This window comes from Anser brachyrhynchus (genome assembly GCF_964034855.1).
Source record: "Anser brachyrhynchus genome assembly, chromosome: 5".
Taxonomy (NCBI): domain Eukaryota; kingdom Metazoa; phylum Chordata; class Aves; order Anseriformes; family Anatidae; genus Anser; species Anser brachyrhynchus.
Window position 1 is genome coordinate 39,557,914 of NC_137699.1, and position 6,115 is coordinate 39,564,028.

Sequence of the window (6,115 nt, forward strand, 5' to 3'; positions counted from 1 at the left end):
GGTCACATCACATCGGCCTCACGCGAGGCCACTTGTGCCAGGGGAACATGTCCCAGTGAGTGCAGTCGCACGCTTGGGATGGCTGGAGGTGGCACTGGCACGTTCTTAGAGCAGGTTTCTTTGGCTCCCGGACATGGGATTTGTAATGCATTATAAATCATTAGTCTGTTAGTCCGAGGTCTGACTAGAGCAGGCATATTGGGAAAACAATTCTGTGCTGTTTAGAACCTTTTGAGTGTTTTCAGTGATTAGTACAGTCATTTTTAACCACAGGAAGAGTTGCAAAAAGGCGCTGTTGCAGAACAGAGACTGCATCCAGTTTCCGTTTCGGCAGTGGGGCTGACATCCATCCCAGTGAGACCATGAAGGATGCGCAAGTGATCCCACGAGGCAAGAAGGGAAGAAAAGAGGCTGTTCCTCTGCAGGCTGGGTGGTTACAGGGCACGGCAGCAGCGTCACCGCCAGCAGGGCGTGGGGTGCGCAGGATGGTGCCCCCGTGCCTCCAGCGCTCTGCGGGCCTCTCCTCCAGCCCCCAGAACCTGGCCTGATAAACCCAGAGAGGATGAAGAAGGAGGAGGGAGCCAGTTCAACGCAGGTAGGGACCCAGTTACTATAGCAACTGTTTTCTTCTTTGAGCATAGGCTGGGAGGATTCCCCTGCGAGGGGATTTCTGCGCAGTCCCCAGGCCAGGAGGGGAGGCTGCTCCATGCATCTCCTTTGGCAAAGGCTGCACTCTTGAACTCGCTGGGGTTTGGGGGGAGGCTGAGGTAGGTTTGTAGAAGTTTGACACTCGTCCAAAAGTAAAACAGATGTTGAAGTGCCTGGATTCATGGGAGAGATTACTAAACTGGGCCTGTTAGAAGCAAAACTCGGCTGATGGTGCATTGTTCTGCGGGCTGAAGCTGTTACTGCACGCCGTGCCCTGCACAAGCAGGAGTTTCAAAGCTGGGGTTTTTAACACAAGAGAACATTTAGCTAATTCCTACTGGATTTTTGAAACCTTTGAGGTCCTGAGTTCCTCAGCTGGGTTATTCAATGAGATAAAGTTGGTACAAATTAAGTAACTTCTAATATAATAAAAGTGTGCTCAGTCTGACACCAGGAAAAGTCATTCTCTGGAACCTGAGCCAGGTAATGTTATCTCAGCATGCTGCTTGGAGTACCTGGCACCGTACAAGCTCTAGGTCTCTGTAGTTATCTTAGACCAACATAGCAAATGAATGAGCATATTATCTTTCTGGTAGGGCTGCTTTCTGCTGTAACACTTCCCTTACAGTCGTGGGAGGCATACGTACCAAGCCAGTTCCTAGGATAAACCCCATCTTTGGCCCGTACATGCTCTAGCAGTTACACTTCAAGTCCTATGTTGCAACTTGGTTTTGGCTTGCATTTTGTGCTGGAAGCTAAGCAAACACAGAAGGAAAATAAAACAACCCGTCTTTATGGATCATCTCAAATTTAGTCCCAAAATTCTCTCTAAGGGTCAAAGCATAGATGTTGTTGCAAATTCTCCTGATAAGGAATGAGCAAAGAGGGCTTTGGATGGAATACTCTGTTCTGCCTGGGTTGTTCATTGTCTATTTTTCCATGTAGTATTGTTGCTGGACCTAGAGGGATGTTGTCTGTCCTCCATGACCCCAGTACCTTTCCTATCACCGAGGAAGATGAAGCCAGGACAGCAGTGCAGCCTCTTTCTTGCAGCTGCATCTTGCCTAGGTGGCTGATGCAACTTCAAACCCTCCTAATCCCTGGCTTTCAGAGTAGCACTTTTTGACTATTGATGCAAGGAATAAGAAACATCACCCTTAATATCTGTTTAAAATTCAGCAAGGCTCTTACCAGACATAGAACCAAGGAGCTGAAAAATGAAAGCATAGAATCACAGAATATCCCGAGTTGGAAGGGACCCACAAGGATCATCGAGTCCAACTCCCGGCTCCACACAGGACCACCCAAAAATCAAACCATATGTCTGAGAGCGTTGTCCAAACACTTCTTGAACTCCGTCAGGCTCGGTGCCATGACCACTTCGCTGGGGAGCCTGTTCCAGTGCCAACCACCCTCTCAGTCAAGAACATTTTCCGAAAACCAAGCCCGAACCTCCCCTGTTGCAGCTTCATGCCACTGAAGCAGGCTCTCTGCTCCAAGTGCAATTTGAACACAGAATTAGGCCACGGCAAAATGCTCCCCTCCTAAGGAGGTGAGCTGACAGGCAGAGGGATGCAGGGACAGCCTTGAACTCTCACCCACACTCGCAACGACTGCACAGCTCCCGTGCCAAAGTCTCCGGCCTCAGCCTAGTTTCAGAAATGGGACTCACAATCTCAGTAGCAACCTGCTCCTGGTACGTGAAGAATGTTTATTGACAACTGCTAAGACGTCTGCGAGCTTTTCAGCTGATATAAGTATCCGCATCCTTCTGCACAAGTGTCATTCTCCGTGTCATGTGGCAGTTCTGGGCTTAGCCGGCATTTGATCTTGCCAGTAAAATCTGCTGCTTCTCTGTATAATAATGAGAAAGACTTGTGAAAGAAAATAGAGCAGCAATGAGTCAGAATTCTAGACTTAGCTCTTTTGTGAGCAATAAGCAATTTCTACCACACTAATGCAATTGGGGTGAATAAAATCATGCGTCAATCCAACTGCAATTCCCTTTGCTGAAGATATACAAGTATTACAGAAAACTGAGGGGGGGGGGAGAAAAAAAGACAAAAAAAATTAAAGCTTTAGTATATCACACAAATTAATAAAGACAAATGTTTCGTGTTATGCTGTCATAGAGAGAAAGAAGACATGCTCTCTCGTGACTGAATATTTGACTGACTGCATTCATAATGGTGAAAAGCAGAAATTTCCATCCAGACTTGGTGAAGAAGCGTCTCCAGTACTTCATAGGACATAGTAGACTCACTGACCACTGCATTCTGTTCAGCTATTGAAAGAATAGATTATGTGGTCATGGTATGGAGGTTGAGGAAAAAGTAAGTTACAGTGAAAAAAGAATTGAGCTCCTGTCTGGGGAAAAGGAGGCTTCTGTGACAAGAAGTTTTTTGTCTCTCCATGCTGATAGCCAAGGTCATACAAACTCTCGAGTCTCTTTGCGCCCCAGGGAACCTTAGTTCAGATCGTTCCTTACAGCATAATTAGTCGCTCATGTTTTGTCTGTGCCCTAACTCTACTTATCTCAGCATTACTTCCTTCACAGGACAAGGTAGGTTATCCAGAGGATGCAGGCAGCTGAAGAGTTATTCTCTTAATAAGCCTCATTTATTAGATGCTACTGTAGATTAACCTATTAGGTGGAATCGAAAATTGAACATAAATACAGAACCTGTGTTTGCTATCTCCAAAAATAGTGTGCTAATGCAGCTTGGTTGCTATGGTATAAAATCTGACATCAGGAACATGAAGATGCATTTGCCTTTTTCCATTACTTAAGAAGATGGCAGGTCGATTGACTAATCCAGTGGGTAGGATAGTGCATTGTTACTTAACAACAAGGTGCTTCTAGCACACAAGAAATGGAAACAGGGAAGAGGGATCAGTTGCTGCTGAGAACATAATCAGGTTTCTCAAGTCTGATTCTAGTATTTTCAGTCTTGGAGTGTTTGAGCTCATAATTCAGTACTTAATTCCCTTCTTTGATATTTTTTTTTCTGATGCCTTTTAGTTTTCAGTATATTCTGATGTTAGCAGAAGCCTTAATTTTGTTGAATTTGACTATATGCATTACTTAAGAGATTTTTCCTTAGGAGCAGAAAAAAAAACAAAGGTATCCCAGTAGAAGGAAGATGTTTGTTTTATTTATTTTTTCTGATTGTTTTATTTGAATGCAGACTTAAAACTTATGGAAAGCACCACTTTAGTAGCTCTGGAATGAGAACCTTTCTCTTTTCATCCATTTAAAATATACTGCACGAAGAACAGCAGTGCGAATTTCTCATACGTTGATTCTCCTGCATGCCTTAAGCCCAACGAGGAGAGAGCTTGGGTAAGAGCAGAAAGTTAGTTATGTTGTGGGGGATGCATTTCATGTTTTGTGAAACCTAACCAATGATTTAGTGAATTACCTAACCAACATTTACTTTCTGGGAGTAATGAAAGAAAGACGTTTTTTAGAAGTAACATATTGATTTGCCTTTATATGAACTAAGCCTGCAAGCCCTTATTATCACTCACCTCTATTCCTATCACGTGTTCCTCTGCTGGTTTGTTCTTTGCCTTTATTGCACCGTACACATGTGTGGCTCTCCACAAGATAGACTGTGTTTGTTGTAAAACATTCTGAACGATTTTCAAGTGAGCTACACCCTTTTTGTACATACAACAAGAAATCACAATGAGATACTAATTACTAATACCGTGTTAAAATAATAAATGATGTACTGAGCAAAACAAATGGCTTTAGCTGTTTCCTTTAGGAAATATGTGCGTAGACTTCATACAGATCCAGAATACGTATCAAAAGGGAAGTCATTACAGGACTGGAGCCTATGTTACTGACATTACGAAAAGGTGTGTTGTAATCAGAAGGATATAAAACAAACAGAGCCATGATTTTTGTATCTTCTTCCAAGTTCTCTGAGGCTTTGAAAGAGATTATTTGAGTATTAAAGCAAAGCTCATGCCTTGGTAAGAACAAATGTCAATGAAATGGCCAATATCAACAAGCTGGAGTTTTCTTAGTTAAAGTGGATAGAATAATCTCTACTGAGGAAAAGCAAGCCATTTCACTCTCTGACTTTTCTGCCTTCTCTTTCCACCTTAAAAGCAATCTAGAAAAAAATCAGTCAAATAATTCTAATTAGAAAGAAAACAAACATAAAAGTCCTGTTACCAATGCTGCAAGAAAGTAGTGTGAAGGTCAAGCATGTGGAAACAGAAAGGACAGTTTGAAAGGCAAAATTTTTTCTTATTTTCTGCTTCTTCCTGCATGTGCAGAAATCACTGGTTGTTGTTGCAGAATGAGCTTTCCATCTGTAGAACTGGTTTTTGGTTTTGTTTTTTGATATGTAACTATTCAAAGAGTCTTCAGCTACTTCAACAGGGGCCTGCAAAAGAAGGGGTTTCCCCACAGCCCTAAGTTGCCATGTCCAGCAGCCACTGCATCTTCCCTCTCCAGCACCCTAAGCTATGCTCTGATTAAGGGATTTTATTTCCACATGAAAAGCTCAGGCATAAAAGGAAGAAAAAGGAATCTTCTGTTCCAGTTTGGCATCCCTGACCCATACCTCACTCTTCCTGTAAACTAGGGCCTGGTATGCCTCAGCCGTGGCAGCGTCAGAAGTGCTGAAGCCACTTTGCAAGCATAAAGCAGTTATGAAGCCAGTTCTGGAGCTGCCCTGCCACTTCTCAAAACAAACCCAAACCCTTGGCTATTTGGGGGCTTTCCAGCATTGGAGTGCCACAGTGACGCACGGAGACAAAATGAGAAATAGTTCGGGGAGGGATGAGGGAAGGAGCATGCCGCAGCCTCCCCCACAACCCCAAAATCCCGTTTCACCAACCACCTACAAAATAACGGCAATTATTATTAGAAGAGCCCGCAAGCTCCTCTTCCGTACAGCAGAAGGCCATCAAGGGAGGGAGAATAACCAAGAGGGGAAAAGAAAAATCAAGGAAACGCAGAAGCAGCTCGAGGTTTAAAGGTGATTTATTGCTTCACAGCTATACGACGAGAGGATTTCACACATCACACAAGGCACCGTTTCCACCCCCAGGGAAGCGGGGGCTCCCCACGGCCACGATTAGCCAAGGAACAGCCCAAAAGAGCCGCACGTGACGCCAATTTATTTCCCCGCAGCTCCCCCGGCCCTCCGGGGGATTTTTTTACCCCTCCCTGAGGAGGCCGGGGCCGCGACCATTGAGTGGGGAGGGGGGCGGTGGGAGGGGCGAGTCACCTTGCTCTGCACCCCCCACACACCCTGAGGTGGGCTCGCCCATCACCATGACAACGACCAATCAATGTTCCCCTTTCCCCCCCCCAGTAAGGTTGGCCGTCCGGAAGCCTAGAGAAGGCGCGCACCCCCTTCTCCCCCTTTCAGCCAATCAGAACGCAGAGAAAAAGCGCGAGGTGGGCGGGGCCTCACGCCGCGCCGCCTATAAAAGGGGGCTG